The sequence below is a fragment of the Lycium ferocissimum genome, unplaced genomic scaffold (genome assembly GCF_029784015.1).
Source record: "Lycium ferocissimum isolate CSIRO_LF1 unplaced genomic scaffold, AGI_CSIRO_Lferr_CH_V1 ctg3993, whole genome shotgun sequence".
Lineage (NCBI taxonomy): Eukaryota > Viridiplantae > Streptophyta > Magnoliopsida > Solanales > Solanaceae > Lycium > Lycium ferocissimum.
In genome coordinates, this window is record NW_026725541.1 from 1 (window position 1) to 19,450 (window position 19,450).

Below are 19,450 nucleotides of genomic sequence, written 5' to 3' on the forward strand. Positions count from 1 at the left end.
CTTGATACATATAATAAACACAATAAGACACACATGCAACTATCAACTAATAACAATATAATAAAGCAAGAAATAACCCAACCAACCCTCACCTGAAAATCTGAAATCTTGAAGAATCGGTGCAAATTTCTCACCACTTCAAATCTGTTGTCTGTCACTGTAAATTAACACATGCATGGTTGGAAAATAAGAGGAAAGAAAAATAATATCCATCTCCCTCATTGGTTGTAGTCGGTAAAATTAAAAACTCACCAGATAAAACCCAAAAAGGAATACCAAAAGTAAAAGATAAAAACAAAAAGACCACACACAATTAAACGAAACAGACAACCATCGTAAGAAATCCACGAATGAATAAACATTGAAAAAAAATGCAATGATTCCCGTATAGGAGTCCGGAGAGGAAGATGAATCAGAGAGAGAAATCATTGAAATGAAGGAAGTATGTAGAAGAGAGGGAGTTTTAGTGGGACGCGTGTTTGTTTTATCAGTGCTCAAACATATGCTTACATTTAGCCATAAAGAAGTTCATATTTATGAAAATACCCTTCATCTTACTGAAGAACTCTCACTCATTAATAGTTTAAAAAAAAATTAAATAAATTAGATGGTGGCAAGCCCGTGCAAGCACGGGCCCAACACGAAAAAAATGAGTCGGTTTAGTTACTAAACTACAACAAAAATATTAAATAAGGACAATAAAATTCAAATAGCATTTGTTCTAGTACTCCTGGTACAGATTAACGGTTGAGCCTAATTTAATTGGTGAGCTCCCTGCCTTCCAGGGTTGGAGTGAAGAATTATATTGTTATCCTCCTCTAGGCAGAAGTGGCTAGGTAGGAAAGATCTAGAGTGCCAGCTTCAGCAGGCTATATTTATCTGAACATAATGAAAAACAAAACAAAAACATCACATCTGAAAAGTAAGAACGTCTATAATACAAACAATGATACCACATACTTTCAATATTTAGAAAAATCTAATGATTGTCATTGAAAAAGTCCGCGATAAGTATAATGTTCAATACAATACTTGAAACTAACACGAAGGATGTAGATTCACTTTGTAGTAACACTTCTTGAGTTTCCTATTGAATTTTACAATCTGCAAAAAGTAAAGTAATGCATAAGGACACTGTGTCCGAAAAGCAAAAGGCATTAGTAAATATCTAACTTTAGCAGATTATCAACAAAACAAAGGAAGTGACACCACATCAACTCAACTGCAGAGCAACCAGAGCTCAGAATTCATTTCACAATTAGTAGACAGTTCATCTAGGCTTCAACTAATTCCAGAGTAGTGTCCACCTATCGAAAGAAGTGTCTCTGCATTTACCAATTTTTCTACTATAAGATGAAATAAACATGAAATGCAGACAATATATTAAAGGAATGGAGGGGATGACATGAGGTCCATGGACATGACAACTTGAAGGAGACCAACATTTAGCTTCGGACAATTCAAGTTTGCTCCTCTTATGTTACTTGTTAAGTAGTCCTAAGAAATACATTGGAACTACAAATCTAAGCATCGTGAAGAGCACTTGAACTCGACAATTTGTACTTTTAGTTAAAATTCAACCAAGTATTAGGACAGTTGAGCATTTTTCCAACAGAAGCAACATAAGTAGGCAGAAATGGACAGATCATCCGTTTATTTTGTCCAGAAGGAGGACAGATTCTTAATCTGACAAACGATACATGACCATCCTCTCGTTATTGTTAAATAGATTATACAAAAATTAGTTATTACAAAGAAATGAAGTCAACTATTCCAACAAAATTGAAAAAGATACAAAGATAGACTCACGCGATTAGACGTTTCTACTGGTCAATATATATAAAAGTTGAGTTTTTCGCATGAAAATATTTTCATCAAGTTACATAGAAATTGCACAAATGGTCGCATGCATAAGCAAATCCAGAAAAATCTGCTACAGAAAGTAAGCTACGCTATAATAACAACTTACCAATCTTTGTCGAGCTTTATGTAGAAACAATCAAGTAGACTTGATAAGAGCAGTAGAGAAACAGCCCTTAGCAATGCCTTCAACCTATTAGCCTATATTGGAGCTCTCTTTTCTCCTCAGATCCAAATAATCGAGAACTTCTTTCAAATTATCTGGTGCTTGATTTGCTGTCTCTTGTCCTACATAAAACATATCAGCAGCAACAATATTTTAATGGAATAGTGGAAAGGGAACTCCGATTTGGAACACATTATGGTTAAAGAAAATCTGATGCAGTAGGTAAGTAAAGGATGCTAATTCAAGTTCCATGCCAAAAATTGCACCAGTGTGGCATGGGAGACTAAAACTAATGAGAGATTATGAATAATCACATGATCGGGTAAGGTTTCTCTTCATATTAAAGGTTTGATTGAAAGTTCATTAAAATGATAGGTCGCATTTTTGTTTTTCTGCTCTCTCATAAACATCCAGTCAAACACGGTTAGTTTTTTCAGAATTACTTTTGAAATAACAATCATCCAAACAAAAAAGTTTTTTCAGAAATTTTCTCCAAAAACATTTCCAAAAAATATCTTCAAATGTCGAATACAACACAACCTTTTTACCTTCCAAATCTCTATGCATTAAAGAATAAAGTAAGAAACTCAAAGTTTTAGTAGGACTCTCTTTCGATACATTTCAGAGATTTAATCAATCTACATAAGGTGAGTCAGAAATGACGTTCCAATTCTTTGTATTAGCTAGAGTAGGACGTGTGATACATTTACATCTAGAGAAAACTTAAGAATATTCAAGCTATTTTCCATTTTTCTCTCTGAAGCTCGCGATCATCAAATCAAAAGCCAAATCTCATTTATTAATTTCCATCACTAAAAGATAAGAAATAAAAATCTTTCATTTCATGAGGAGTAGTATATTAATTACTGAGTACTTTTACAAACTTTTTCTGAACATTTAAGAGAATATAATGTGAAATTCAGAAAAGACTAACAGACAATCTTTACAATCTGGCATCCATCACCAAAACAACTCGGGATGACTAAGTCCTCGAAGTCCTTCTTTTTGCCTTCTCCTTTTGCAAGATCACAAATTTTCTAATCTTTTAACACACTAATTTTTCAGTAGATCCACCAAGTAACGGCCGAGATTCACCAAAACTCTCTACATTATTCCTGTAAATTGCATGGAAGGATTTCTGAAAATCCAAAATGTTAAACAAACGGTTCCTGTTACCCGATCCGGATCGGGAGACGAACCAAAGGATCTCCTCGAATACGAACTCGTCTCAGGGTATAGCTACATACATTTATCAGTAAACCTCATTGGAAACTAATAGGAGTATTACTATTTTCATTATTTATGCCTAGATATAACATCCTTTTATCTAAAAACTTTGCTTTTTAAACTTTTTATGTTTTTTCCTCTAACGAATCAATAACTAAATATCCCTTGATCCAAATTCATGTCTGGTGAACCTTAACAACTTGTGCATTGAAGTTGCATAAACAGCAACAGAAGTAATTAAGTTTGACCTCAAAAGTGAAAATCCAACCTTCAAATTTGCTATTTTGCAGGGGATCCCTAAAAATGTTGCCGCACCATGTCCGAAACTCCAAAAAATGCATCCATTGACATTTACTTCGAGTGGATCGACCATTCTATTTAAAAGCTGAACATGACTTATATCAAAATGTAACGTGCAAAGAAAAGCAGACCTCTAACTTCAAAGGAAATAGAAGACCAGTATAGGAAACATGAGCACCCAAAGCTAATATTACATTCAAATAAACGTGCGCTTTATGAATTGGGTTAGAAGCTAAAGTAGAAGATGGAATGGGGGTCGGCAAATAAATTCAACATCCACACATATAGCTAAAGAAAAAAGTTACTTTTTTCTGTAAATTGAACCAGAACAACAAATGGTTGTTGCTACTCTTTTTTCAAAAATTTGAATAATGAAGTTCTCGCTTAAACCAAAAAAGATTATATTGTACCCTAATGAAGCCGTGAATAGGCTTCTTACTCAAGGTAAGTTTATTACTTTAAACCCTTTAAGCTAAAGCTCTTTTTAGGTTCTTTATCATATATTAATTTCTGGGTATTCGGGATTCATCACAATCAATTTGAAGCTATTCCTCTTTCATGAATTAAATCGCAAATCCTGAAATACCACTTGATGCGAAGAAAAGAAACCCTTTTCCCTTCGGCAGAAAATATCACAAAAGGAACAAATTAATGACGAAAGAGAAAAATAATAACCACAGAGCCCTGAAACTGGAAAACTTGAGGAGAAACTGAAGAAGATTAGAGGAAAAACTGACCTGAAATTGCAAATTTTCTGAAAACTATCCTAAAATAAGAAGATAAGATCTCAATGAGATTCTGAAAACTTATGGAGAAATCAATTTTTCTTGGTGTGTTTTCTGGGAAGAAGAGAGAACACCCACATCAGCGAGCGGTGATGGAGAAACGTGGCAAACCCAATTGCAGGTTCAACGGCACGTAATATAAATTGTTCTTAAAAGTCACAATTGCCCTTAATTGGAACTTTAATACCCTAAAACAGCCATGTCGATCCACTGGCTCTTCTATAATAAATAAATAAATAATGTTCTTCTCAATTCAACTGTTTTGCATTAGATATTTGTCTGCTAAGCTCTATTCTCCAAGAAGTAACAATGATGTATTTTGGATAGCACGTGGTGTGGTGGAGTATTATCCAAATGGTCAACCCCAGAAAATATCTAAGTTCAACTTTTGGGATTTGAAAACCTCTGCGCACTATTAGTATGTATTTACATGAGGTTGTTGGGAACACAAACAATGACAAGGTTTCTTAAAAAAATAATAGAGTAAACATATCAGATTAGTGGATACGGATTTTAGTACCAATTAAGTTTGAACTTCAACTTATATCACTATTACGTTCTCCAATTCATTTTAGCAAAAAGTTTATCAATAATAAAGTTTACCACAAACATTTTATGTTAATGGTATTATTTTTTGCAGATGTATTGCTCCTAGACTGAAAGCATAAAGAGCTAGAACACTGTTAAAGTTGAGTAATGCTAGACCTTAATTCCAAGCCTTAACATGATTAAAAGCCAGGCCTTAATCAGAGAGACGGATGCAGAGTTTTGGTATCGGGTTAATATGAACCCGGTACTTTTGACCGTGGAGCATAAATTTGCATAAAAATTCACGAAAATTACATTTGATGTGTCTCTGCTTAACCACATTACTTGTGTTTCAGCATACACAATGTCCTACATCTTGGTGCTATAGTTGTAAGAACTTGATACCAAGGATAATAAACCTAAACAGAGTCCCCAAAACACAAACACAAACACACACACACTCACACCCCAAACCACCTTTTCGTATACCCTCTTTAGTTTAGAAATGATCATAATTTGGACAAATCGTAAATCTGATTATCATTTAACAACTAACTAAATTTCTCAGTAATTTTAGCACACTCACGTTGGCTAAGTTCAAGCGAAGTCCATATTTCTACAACTAAAACAATCACCACATATTCCCACATTAAATGTAGAGTGACGAAAGGCAAGTACAGGTATAAGATTGATTAAATAGAGACTATCAAACAAATGGATTACCTTGTCAAGAGAACATTGAATCTGTTCCGACTTCCCAGAAGGTGTACACTTCCAAATTTCTTGTCCATCTTCACAATTAGACGCAAAGAAGGGTCATATTTCCACCCAGTTTAAGCAGGTCTGCTTGAACATCAATTCGCTGTCTTCCACCCCATAAGTTCAAATCAGACTGAAAATATAAATTCTTAAAATTCAGATGAATAAAATCTAAAATTGAGATGAAAGATCATCACCCACACATATTAAAGGGGGAAAAAAAGAAGATTTGGCAAAAAAATTGGAGGAGGAGCTAACCTGTAAATTTGAACAGCAAAGAGAGAAGATAACAGAAGAACCTTTATGTCTGGGCTAAAACTACGCGGTGGGAGAAGAAATTAACGCCACGTAGAATTATTAGATAGTACTCGTATTCATCAGCTCCTTGAAATGACAAAAGTATCCTTTAGTGTAGTAGAGATGACTCAAAAGCAACCATGTCGACGATCCTACGGGTTCAAAATGTACTTGTTTTGGACAGAAAGAAGTATAAAGTTTACAAAATAATAAATGTGACAACGCCTAGTACTACCATAAAGCTGGACATAAGCTATGCAAAGAGGGAGCAGTTACCTAGTTAATGAAATCACCTTTAATTTGAAATTCCAACTTTAGAAATTGGTGGAAAGTTTTTTTATGTTAATGGTTTCAGTTAATTTTGTTCCTATGAAATTGTTCCTAAAGTTAAGTTAAAAATTGCAGCCTAAAGTAGAAAACACATACTTTATACTCATAGTCCTAGCAATGTGATAGACATGCTGCAAGCTACAAGTATTTACACGAGTCTGCGACTTTTGTGGTTTTAAAAAAAAAAAAGTTGAACCAAAATAACATTAAAAAAAATTGACTCCTATTGGGTGAGAAGGACTATATTTGAAAAAAAAAAAAAAAGAGAGAGAGAGAGATCAAAAATTGACACCTACTGGGTGAGGAGGACTCTATTTGCCAAAAAAAAAAAAAAATAGAGAGATCAAAAATTGACTCCTACTGATTGAGGAGGACTCTATTTGCAAAAAAAAAATATAATCGAGAGATCAAAAATTGACTCCTACTGATTGAGGAGGACTATATTTGCAAAAAAAATAATAATAGAGAGGTCAAAAATTGACTCCTACTGATTGAGGAGGACTATATTTGCAGGAAAAAGGAAAAAAAAAAAGAGAGAGATCAAAAATTGACTCCTGCTGGGTGAGGAGGACTATATTTGCAAAAAAATAATAATAGAGAGGTCAAAAATTGACTCCTACTGATTGAGGAGGACTATATTTGCAGGAAAAAGAAAAAAAAAAAAAAAGAGAGAGAGATCAAAAATTGACTCCTGCTGGGTGAGGAGGACTCTATTTGCTAAAAAAAAAAAAAAAAAAAAAAAAAAAAAAAAAATAGAGAGATCAAAAATTGACTCCTACTGATTGAGGAGGACTATACTTGCAAAAATAAAAAAGATCAAAAATTGACGTCACAAATTGACCTGCCGGGTCTGTGGCCCGCTGGGTAAGTGAGGAGGACTATACTATAAACATTTTTTTGCACGGATTGCCCTTCTTTTGGAGTGGTCTTTAAATTTGCCTCTATATTTCGTTCTTTAAATTACGCCCTCATTGTACGGTCTTTAATTTTTGCCCTTTGCGTTCGCAACCCCGAGCGTTCACGCAGAAATCATGAGGTTCCGGTTCGAACCCCCGCTCAACATAAATTTAAAAAAATTGCAAGGCAAGATTTAGAAATTTATCCGAATCGCATACACTGTTATGAATTACAAAGTTATGCCGGACCGCATACTCGCCTTAGGCGTACTTGGCAACATATGCCGGGTCCTAAGATAACATTGATAATTCCTTAACAAGTTTATGTCGGTCCGCATAACTTTTGATAATTCTTAACAAGTTTACGGCGGCCATATTTATGGACAAACTTTTAATGGGACGTACAAGAAATCATAACAAACCAATAAAGAATGTGGATGTTACGTTCTAACTAAATGTATCTTAATGCATATTCGTGTCTTAAAATATTACAAATGTACCTCGATCCGTTAGTATTTGCACTTACCAAGTTGTACAAATTGACACATCTTACGATGCGCAAGAGATAAAATATAAAAACAATATCAACTTTTTTATGAGCATGCTTTGTTTCTCGCTAATGTATGATCCGTTTCTTTCCCAACATATCGTCATTGATGTTAAGTTCGTTTTGGTCGCTAATATACGAATTTTGAACTAACCAAATTTAGCTTATAAAACAAAGTCTATGTCTTAAGGAAAAGTTATGCGCATACTTTATAGGCATACTTTTAGTTATGCCTTAACTAAAATTTATACAAGATAACTAGGAAAAAAACTTTTGGTTAAGGCTTAACTAAAAGTTTGCCCATTAAAAGTTTGCCCATAAGTATGCAGGATCAAGATAAACAGAAGAATTACCAAAGTTATGCCGGATCCAGCATACTTATGCCAAGTCCGCCCATAAGGCATAAGTATGTCGGGTCCGCATAACTGTGAATTCCCTAATGTCATATGTCGGTGGGGGCATAGCGAAATTTAAACTCGCCTTGCGAATTTTTTTTTTTTTAAATTTTTTTGATGATGGGGTTCGAACCTCGGAACCTACGAGTTTTAGCCAAATGACAAGCAAAATTTAAAGATTTCAAATATGAGGGGCAAAATTTAAAAACCACCCCAAAAGAAGGGCAATTCACAATTGTCCTACTATAAATTAGTTGGAGAAGGCCCATGCTAAGCCCGGGCCCAAACTCATGAGATAAGAGTAGTAACTTTAATTAAGGAAGTGTGATTTTTGTCATATTTTTCTGTTATAATTAATTTACTGTAGTGACATGTTAATTTTGTCTTCTTGATAAGTCTTCACAATTATTAAAATTTCTTAGTTACATAATTTTTATCTTTAAAGTTGTGACGAAATGGTAAGTGCTCTTTTATTCTTAACAAGAGGCCTAGGGTTCGAGCCCTTGGGATAGAGACGTTTTGGCAGGGAGTGTTTTACCCACAAAGTAAAGACCTTCCGACGCGAATCCGAATTAGTCGGGCCCAAAGCATATACCGGACACCGGATGAGAAATTAAAAAAATAATTTAAAGATTTTTTTTTTGGGAAGCAGGCTTGGTATGGAATTAGCAAACACCAAATTAAAGACACAAGTGATTCGGTATCTAATAAACCAACATTATTTTGTAGAAAAACAAAGTTAACTTGGCGAAGCTCATAAATTTAAAAATATGTTGGCATTTTATGATTTTATGAGCATATAATCCTTTATTATTTTGTAGAAAAACAAAGTTAACTTGGCGAAGCTCATAAATTTAAAAATATGTTGGCATTTTATGATTTTATGAGCATATAATTCTTTCATATGTGTGCAAATAATAGAAGTAAACTCTTTTGGTATTTATAAGTTTTCCTCTATTGAAGATTTTTATTTCATTTTAAGGAATTTTTATTTATTCCAAAATAATTAATTTTTTTTTAAAAGGTGTTAATATTTTCTTTCTAAAGTTACCCTTTTTAATGGATGATTTAAACGAACTTTCTAAAAAGTCTTTGCATCTTGAGTAAATTTGAAAAGAGATAAAGGTTAATATAGTCATAACATTTTAACTAATATTAAAATAATTTCTTAATAATAATGTTCAAATAACTTATAAAAAAAAATTTGAAATAATATTCAACGGGGATCTCCACAAGGGGGGAGGTGGGGCAAATATTTCTATAATGAGATTTGATAAAGGTTCGTTAGAGTTTATGCCTAAATTTACTATAAGTTAAATATGATGATCTAACCTTAAATTTAGACGAAATTTTTTAAAAAAAAATAAATTCACTAATCATTAAAATGAACCTCAAGAAATAATTTAGTTCATCCAATATATTTTATAATTAAAAAGATTACTTGATCGGTTAATCATTTGATGCACCAAAACCTTAGAGGTTTTTAAGATAATTTAATTGTTGAATTATAACGGCTTAATTTTCAATTCTATAAGGAATTGCTCGTTAATGATTTCTGCTTTCATTATTTATTATACATCATTAGGTATTTGAAAAGAAATGAGTGAAATAACAAGTAACAATTACACGTAATAATAAAAATTTCAAAATGTATGTTTTAAATAAATCTAATAATTTTATAAGTATAATAATAATAATAATTCAAGAAACTTATAAAATAATTTTCTTTTTGAAGTTATGCTAGAAAATGATTCAAGGGAGATCTCCACAAGCACATGTATGGATTGAAAAAAAAAAAAAAAAAAGCCTGAAAAAACATGTATGGATGACGTGAGATATATTTAACCTACAATGAGATTTTATAAAGGTGATTAAGGAGGACCAAAGTTATTGGGACCCACTTCTAGGTCCCATGAGCAGACATTCAAATAAGTTAAAATATCAAATCCCCTTATATATAGAGAGGGTCTGCCTTCCAAACTCATTAAACTCATTCATTCTTTATTAGAACTTCCCATATCAAAATCTTACAGTATTATCTTTTTTTCATTTTTGTCTTGAAGCAAAGTCATCAATGGTGAATACCCAGATTGTTTTATTGGCGACATTCGCCGAGCTGATTGTTGCCTGGATACAGGTTCAGCAGCAAAATTTACCGGAAACTCTGTTTGAAACTCATCCGAAAACCATGAGTGTTGCGGCGTATTCCTTGGCAATTACCTGGCTTTTATACGGATTTGAGCTCAGATTTCCCAGGCTCTATTTGGTTGTCCCGCTTGGCGTCGACTTTTTCGGATCATTATCAACGGCGAGTGCACTCTCATTTCTTCTTCCAGACTCTGCTCGACCATTCTTGTATTTTCTTGGCCTTATTATGCCTGCTGGAAATATATTCTGTTGGATTTTCCAAAAACTCGAGGTAAAATTTAGTGAAACGGAATTTTGGAGGAGAAATATTGATCCAGTTTTAGTTGATCTTATAAGGATGTTCAACAGAGGACGGCTCATCCGTCCCATCCTTCCTCACTGATTCTACCAACCTGATGCCCATTTGTGCTATTTATCCTCAATTTACCTATCACTAGCATTGTACCTTTAAGTACTTCCCTAGTTTCTTCCCGCTACAGGTGGCAAGTGCGGATATTGTACCTTTGCTTCATTACTTCCCTAGTTTTTGGCAATACAAAATAGGTGGAATAGCTTGGTAGGCTCTTGTATTTATCCATTTTTGTCATTTTGATGTTCGTATTTATGAATCTTTAAACCCCTTCCACTCTGCGTGTAACTCACTTGCTTGACTTGCATGACACATCAGATCCATGTCATTGGGCACGTTCTTTATTTAATTCATCCATAAATAAACATTTTTATCCTCTATTTCCTTCCGTACATAAACTTTTAAATGTAATTTCTATATGAAAAATAAAATTGAATGCAACAAGAGATGGATTTTGCAGAATCTTGTCCGAGTAGCCATCTTTTTCGGGTCAATAGTTTTGCCGATGGCTATAATTTGTTAAAGATTTCATTTCCGGATCATTTCGTGAACACCCACATCCCAAGTTTCAATTTTTGTTCAGATTCTGATTTGGACAAAGATTGAAATATTTAACAAGACAATTAACAGCTATTAACTTTTGTAACCCGTTTGGCAATACCATGTATTTTTTTTGGGTTGATTGTTATTGTATAATTTTCTTCTTCGGTTATAAATGAAATGATTCTTTTTAAAAAAAGATTAACTATTTTGGTGTTCAAATTGTTTTACCAAAAGTTTAAAGATTACATTTTGGGATCTTTTTGTGAATACCCACATGACCGAAAACTGGTTATGGAGAAGCTTTTCTGATGGTGGTAGTGTGATGGTGAAGAAATTTGAACCAAAGAAATCTTAATGGATGCGTGGGGTGAGGGGGTGAACGAGGAAGATGAAATGGGGTAGGGGTTGGGAATTTTTTTCTTAATTATTTTTTGTTTTCTTCTTTTTTTCCTTTTTAAAATATTTATTTTTTAATTAAAATTATCACATTTACGCTCTTAATGCGTAAATCTCACACACTTTGTCTAATTCAGCATGATTAATGCCACATACGCTTGGTCAATGATCAGAGGGTTTAAAATGCTTAATTTTAAAAAATAGAAGGGTTTAGTTAGCAAATTCGTAAATACGAACATCGGGATTACAGGGGCCTATCAAGCTATTTCGCCTACAAAATATTTACCTAGTGCCTTTATTTCACTAGCACACCGATGCGGCTAAGTATTTTCCTAGATGCATTTTCCACTTGCTTTTTCTACACTGTGAATACGGTTCCTTCTTTTGATTTGTTTATTTGTGTTTTGAGGAATTTATGAGGTGGTGGTTTTATTTTGAGGAATACGTATATAAAAAAAACTCTTTTTCTACCTTTGAATTGAATGGCCTTGTGTTTTGGTTTCTTCTGCGTATGGAAAAAGAAAAAAGCACCACCATATTGCACTAAAAGAAATTGGAATTTTAATGGCAATGAAAGTTGCTATAGAATCCCATAATGTCGCCCCTAAAAGTTATGAGTAGTGACCTTTTAAGTTGCTCAGACTCGGATGCGGGTGTCGGATTCAGGTGCTGATCCAAAGGGACCAAAAATAAATATTTTAATTAATTATAAAAATTATATATCGATTCATATATGACAAAAATTAAAATTAAAATTTACTAAGCAATAATTAAGAGACCAAAAATGTTAACTGTACTATTATCTCTTATAAACTTTCACAGCACTGTCGACGCGTCTTCACCGAGTACAATGGGCCTACCTAAATGGCTGCGAATTCAGTAAGTTCACACGGCAATTGCCTAAGCTTTTAACCTAATTAAATTGGCTTAGAGGGTGTTAGAATAAACTTACCCTCCATAAGTTAGTTAAATTAGTTTTCCTTATACTTATTTTCATATTTGATAAATATAAAAAAAATACTTACACTTCAATTATTTATTAACCAAAATAAGTCAGAAATCATAAATTGGTCACCCAGTTTATGAAATTTCAGCTTAGATACATTTCTAATTTAACCATAATTTATTTTGTTACTTCATTAATCCAGCATTTACTTCGAGACCCAACCATAGTTTCTTTTCTTGGCTTTGTTAATTTGGGGTGACAAAACTCTACTCTATTTTATTAACTAGTGAATGTGGTTGCACGAAGCGTACGGTTATGAAAGACATTAGTAAATTCGAAAATAATACTTTTATAAATTTAGTTGATATAAAAGAGATAAAATATTTCAACATGTATCCAATTATAAAATCAATTTTTTTTAATTTCGATAAAGCCGTCTATATAACTATCTTTATTAGAATTAGCATTTAGATGAATTCTTGTTAGAATCTAAACTTAGATTGACTCTTACTATAATTAAAACTGTGATGAACTTTTATTAGAATCAGTATTTGGTATCCCTACGCATAGCGGGAGCTTAGTGCACTAGACTGTTTTTTTTTCTTCTAAAATTTTACTTAAGCTACAAGGAGACTGCAATAATCCTATGATTCTAATAAAAGTTCCTCAAGAAAATGGCTCTAGATACCAATTGTTGGTTTTTAGCAAAGAAACCTAAGAAATAATTGAGAAAAAATAATGATAGAAAAATATACAACAATGCAGTCAAAGGAAATTATTTTATTCAGTTATGTTTAACTCTGCATTTGTTGAAAAAAAAAAGTAAAAAAATAATCATAAACTAGTCTAGAATATCTCTACAGAGTATATCTTTAATTAATTAGCATAACGTAAAATATCTCTGCAGAATGTATTTCTAACTAACTAATTATTAACAGTAAAACAAAATTTATTCAAATACAGTAAAACAAAGTTACTGAGTCCAAAAACAAATATTCTTACCATGTTTTTAAAGTTATGAAAATGGCTCAAATGTATCCTTTCCCATTTTTCTTCCACCACTAGACACTAGCTGTCTGATTCTCTTTCTCCTCAATCTAACCTTGAAATAAAAGCACTGTGAAAGAGTACTTTTTGTATGGTTATAAATTCAATATTTTTGAAATTTATTTGCAGTGCCGTCACAAGACTCACAACCAAGAAAATTAAGTAGCCACTTGGAAGTTAGACCTACATAAACTATATCTCTACAGCAAATATATATGTGCTACTCATAATTTAACTTGAGAGCTCAATACATAAAGAGAAAAGTTGTTGAGAGCTCAATCCAGAAAGAGAAAGGTTGCATCATTAATTACAATGGAACCTTTACTACTCTTTCGGGATAAAAAAAAAAAAAAAGTGTCCACTTACCCATTTCAGACACCCTTTAAAAAATACTAAATCTTGGAAAAAAAATAAGTGGACATTTTTTTTATCCATAAAAAGGCTAAGTGAACACTCTTTTTTATCCGGAGGGAGTAATAAAGGACTCTTTTCTGGTCATGATGAGTTAATTTTTCGCCTACACGTAAATTTAATAAAGAAAAAAGAAAGAGAGAGACAAGGGAGTTTGCGGTTCTGATTTAGTATGCAATTTGCCCTTAAAAACCAATTTAGTTCAGTTTGTTAATTGTAATCAAATCTAACAGAACATCGAACAAGATATGTATTGGGTTTTATTTTTGTTAGTCTCGTCAGTTTCTTTCAGTTATTTAGTAGGGCATTTTTGTTTTTGTCTCTTTTATTCGACTAATTAGTATAATTTGATAAATTAGGGGTGGTAAAATTAATCCAAACTCATATAATCCGCTCGACTTATCCAAGAAGAGTTGATGTGGTGAGTTGACATGCCATTTGGCTAAGATAGATGGGGTTACCCGAGGAAATAGAGAGGCAAATTTGAGCCCCATTTATAATACTATTAAGGGGCATATGAACCGATAGTATACCAGAAGATAATATTAAACTTTTTTCAACAGTAAAAGAGCAAAAATAAGCCTTTTCCCTAGTTAAAATTACACTGTCCGTGGCAAGATGACATGTACATTTCTTTTTCATTCCCTTATATTCCCTTTTCCTTTTTTAAGATTTTCTTTCCCTGACAAATTGGGGAACATTCATTTCTATTAGGCTTGAGTTCATCAGGGCATTTTAATAAGTTACAAAGATCGAAGATAGTGTAGTGTGCTGTTTATTATGACTATTTAATTGGATTTTTTTTTTTTTAAGGAGAAATGGCGGTAGGGACTTGAACCCTCACCCACAAAATAAAAATTAAAGTAGTCAACCAATTGAGCTACTAAATTTTTATATTAGAAATTAGTATTGATTAAATTCAATTACATATTATTAATAATAATTTAACAACATAAATTTTCAATTAAAAAGGCGTGGAATACTATTTTTGATATTCATTAAGTATTCTTTAACTTGCACTAGAGTGCTTTCCGCATTTTAATACTCCCTCCGTTTCATACTAGTTGTTCGCATTACTATAACGGAAAAGGGTCATACTTGCCCCTGTACTCTTCAAAAAGGATTATATTTGTCATCCCTTATACTTTTTGGATATGAGCTGGACCATATAAGTTGTATAATTCAAATTTTTTTGAGTGTTTTATAACATTTTGTCTTAAAATAGGGTCATACTTGCCTCTTGTACTCTTAAAGCACTTAATTATATAAAGCGAAAAAAATAAGTTGGATTACCCCAACTTATTTTTTTTTATACTTTTGGATATATTTATCCTTACCATCCCACTTTGAGATCATATTTACCGCTGAACCATTAAATCTCCTTATTCCCACCTTATTATCCAGTGTGGCGCCTACGTGGATATTATTTTCTCCCAACTTAAATCTATCAAATTAAACCCGACCCAATCCGAAATAAAATCGACCCACTTGAGCTCACCCATTGCTCAAATTCAGTTTTTCTTGATTTTCCGGTGAGGGTAGAGACATCATTAAACCACCGTACAGCTCCGCCACCATTAACTACAATCTAAAGTCAAGACCAGAACACAACCCCCCCCCCCCCCAAAACCACGCGCCCCACCAATTAAAAAATCTAATACAACCCAGTTAGCCTTTGAAATTATTCAAACTGCAGTTGTTACACATTTTTGAAATGGGAAGGGATTGACCAATAAAAAAGGTTCTCATTGGGTTTGTTTTCCAATCATCGATTAATTTTCAGTTCAGGGCTTTAGATTAATGGTGAGGTTCACAACAGTTGGAAAGCTTGTGAAGCTATTTGGGGATCTACTAGATTATATTGTTTCGGACAAGAATAAATAAGAAGGGACAAATGTTTAATTGCAAGTTGCAACCCAAAGATTATTAATAATGGGAAAAATATCCGCCGGAGAACCGTGTTCGCCGCCGTTGACCATATCCGGTGACATGTAGTGGGAGACAATAATATCCATATAGGTGCCACGTAGGATAATAAGATGGGGACAAGGGGATTTAACGGTTCAGGAGTAAATATGACCTCAAAATAGGACGGTAAGAGCAAATATATCAAAAAAGTACATCGAAAGGCAAATGTAACCTTTTTTGAAGAGTATAGGGGCAAATATCACCCTTTTCCGTTACTATAAATATTTGTCCCAAAATATTTGCCCATTTATAAAATTAAAATATAATTAATTAAGTTTTTCCTACTTTATTCTTAATATTAATTATTTTTTAAAGTAATCAATAATTAGAGTGTAATTAATTAAAAAAAGATAAAGATAATAGTAAAAATATATTTTTATTTATAAATTTTTAAAGGGCGTGTAAAAAGGAACGTAGACAAATAATATGCGACGTAGACAAATAATATGCGACGGAGGGAGTATTTCATCATCTACCTACTCATCCCAGTGATTTAGCAACATAGATTTTCGCAATGCTATTTTTATTACTATTCATTAATAAGTGCTCTATAACTTGCACTACAATTGGGGCCTCTCTAGATTCCTTGTTTCTATATTTTATTGCTGCAGCATTTTAACATTCATCGTCTACCTACTCGTCCTAATTTAACAACATAGATTTTCATGTGGAATACTAGTTTTAATATTCATTAATTGTTTTATAACTTGCTCTAAAACTGGGGCGTCTCTAAATTCCTTGTTTATATCTTTATTTGATTGCTTTTCGCATTTTAAGGCCCCGTTTGGACATGGTTTGGTTTCAAATCATATTTGGTCATGCAGTTTGGATACTTTAAAAACATATCTCCCTCTTTTTAAAACAGATCCCAATTCTCCTTAACCCTAAACCCTCGTTCCCAACCCATACCACAATTATCCATGACCAAATTGATTATGAGGATTTACACCAATATTATTTTGAAATAAATCTCCAATATCACCGATATCTTCATCAGGTTGACTTTCTATTTCACTCTCTTCATCATCTCCTGAAGGATCGTCATCCTCTGAACTTTCAGAGCTAATTTCAACATTTGCATCATTATACAAATCAATGCTGGCCTCAACTCCTCTGTGGAGAAAATGAAGGAATCATATTAATAAATTGTAGTAAGATTGTAGGATATATAAGAAAGTTTTTTCTCTTAGCAGAAAATTTATACGAGTACTAACACATTTAAAAGTTAAAAAATGCAACAATTTTGAGGTTTCTAATAAACTTGTTCTAGCACGAAATAATAGTGCAACAATTAAAAACGTGTAAAGTGCAACAATTGGTAGTACAAATATCTTCTTGGGAGTACATATAATTTGACTAATTTTTTTGTTGAAGATATATAAGCCCAAGCTATCGGAAAAATATAATTTGTTGCTTTACCTGGCCTCCTATTCTCTGTGGCTACTACTAATATTTCTTGGACTACTTGAGCCTTCATCAAATAATCGATGACCATGCCTGCTAGTACCTACACCAAATGATTGACGAACAACATGTTTTGCACTATATGATGACACATCGGTGTGAGATTGATTATAGAAATTTGGATTGTCGTGCATCGGCAATTCTTTGGAATGATGATTGAATAATCGCTTTTGCAAAATGAGGCTGACTGGCCATAGCAAATCCATAATTTTGAGCCAACAAATTCGTGTGATAACCATATTGACCACTCATTTGAAATACATTATTTTGATTTGTTGACTTGGTCTTTACATAAATCTCCAAAATATTTATATCGATCTTATCCGCAAATTTTTGAGGTATGGCAAAAAATTGTAGCAAGGACTGGTCATTCTCAATTTTAAACTCAATGAACCTTGTAGCGTTACCTTGAAATGAGCATGGATATTTTCCAGAAATATTGATTTGAATATTTTCACTATCTGTCGCCATTTTCTCATGCAATAGTTCAACCAATTCAGCATAGTTCGTTGAAATAGACATGCTAACAATCATTTTGGCACCTTCAGTATACCTGAATCCGTTCATTTTAGTAATTATTTCGCAACCCCAATACAAAGCAACTATCGCATTATGTTCAAAATTGGCCATCTTTACTCCTACACACGAAAATAAGACACTTATTATCATTAATATAATAGAAAAATAAATTAAAACTATAGTCTTATTTTAACATATTACAACAGATTTGACTTAATTAACTCATACCTGTTGAATTTTTTAATGTTGCTCCAACAATAGGCCACACAAGTAGAAGCTTTGCTGAAAATTGTTGGAATGTGTTTGAACATTCGTTTCATACGTTATATTTTATAATGATCTGTGGTTTTGTTCGAAAAGTATGAGGAAGAGGGACTTTAGCATTTTTTTTGGTCATTGTGTGTCACGTTTTACAAATAAAACGTAACTATAGATAACGTTTTATAGTCAAATCAGTTAGAAGGATTCCCAATTTACAGGATTCTCTGCAAGATTTGATTGCACGTGCCTAGTTTCAGAAGAAATGTTACTGTCAGTTACGTTTTATGCTGAAGTCGTAATTGTGGGTTACGACTTTAGGATCAATCAATGTCAGATTTCATAGAAAGATTGTTTGTACCTGGAATTTCTAAATTCGTTACTGTCAGTAAAGTATTAGCCATAATACGTTACTAGCAGTAACGAATTATATTTTAACGCCGTTAACCCGTGACTTTTTTGTCCGTTGGAATTTTTGAATAAAATAATACCTAATTCGTTACTCATGAATACGTTTATGCTAGTTCTGTTAACTTTCAAAAAAACGTATTATTTTGGAGAATTGGCTCAAATAATAGCTTACTTCGGTCAAAAATTCCTACATTTATCACACAAATTACTACTCCCTCTATTCCAATTTATATGATACACTTTCCTTTTTAGTCTGTCAAAAAAAAAATATGATACATGTCTTTATTTGGCAATAATTTAAACTATAAATTTTACCTTTCACGCTTAATGAGATGATCTATAACCACACAAATATCTTTGACTTTTTTTTTTTTTTTGGGTATATCTATGGCCAAACGTCTACTTATATTTACAATTGCAACATGCACTAGTCTTTCTATTCTATGTTTGTGCAAAATTTAACTTTCCAATTTTGCAGATAACTCTCTTTGGTAAACAAAATTTTTTAATCATCGATTTTCTTTCTTTTTGAACACTTCTGCCAAAGTATGAGATTCGTAAAGTCACAAAAAATTCAGAGCTTCGTTTCGCAACAATAGAAAGAAGACAAAAAGTTTGTTTATAGAACTAGACTAGTCGAGTATATAAGTTGCTTTTCTTTTTTGTCTTTGTTTACAAACATCCAGAAGACCCCACCCCAAGATTTCATCTTCTTTTTGGACCAATACAAATGGTTCCACGATGCAAGAATCGCAGACCAATAAAAAGAAAAGTAATTTTTGCTCACGTTATGATCAATCAATTTGTCTACTAGTTGGAAACAAAAAAAAAAAACTGGATTATGCTATTAATCTTTACATAGTTATTGTGTGTGGTGTATATTGTTTCGGATTATAAAGC

At 32.7% G+C, this 19,450-nt stretch overlaps 1 long non-coding RNA gene across 4 annotated transcripts; it reads right to left on the reverse strand.

Moving 5' to 3' along the window:
• Positions 1–915: 915 nt before the first annotated feature.
• LOC132044242 (uncharacterized) lies at positions 916–6,042 on the reverse strand. 4 transcript variants are annotated; one of them, XR_009412081.1, is made up of 5 exons: positions 5,884–6,042; positions 5,590–5,758; positions 3,522–3,638; positions 1,235–2,148; positions 916–1,104 (listed from the first exon to the last, which is right to left on the reverse strand). It is a non-coding gene; the product is annotated as an uncharacterized LOC132044242 (long non-coding RNA). The 4 variants fall into 4 exon arrangements; XR_009412080.1 differs by lacking the exon at positions 5,884–6,042 and having other exon boundaries at positions 3,522–3,627; positions 5,590–5,805; XR_009412079.1 differs by lacking the exon at positions 5,884–6,042 and having other exon boundaries at positions 5,590–5,805.
• Between the last annotated feature and the right edge of the window lie 13,408 nt (positions 6,043–19,450).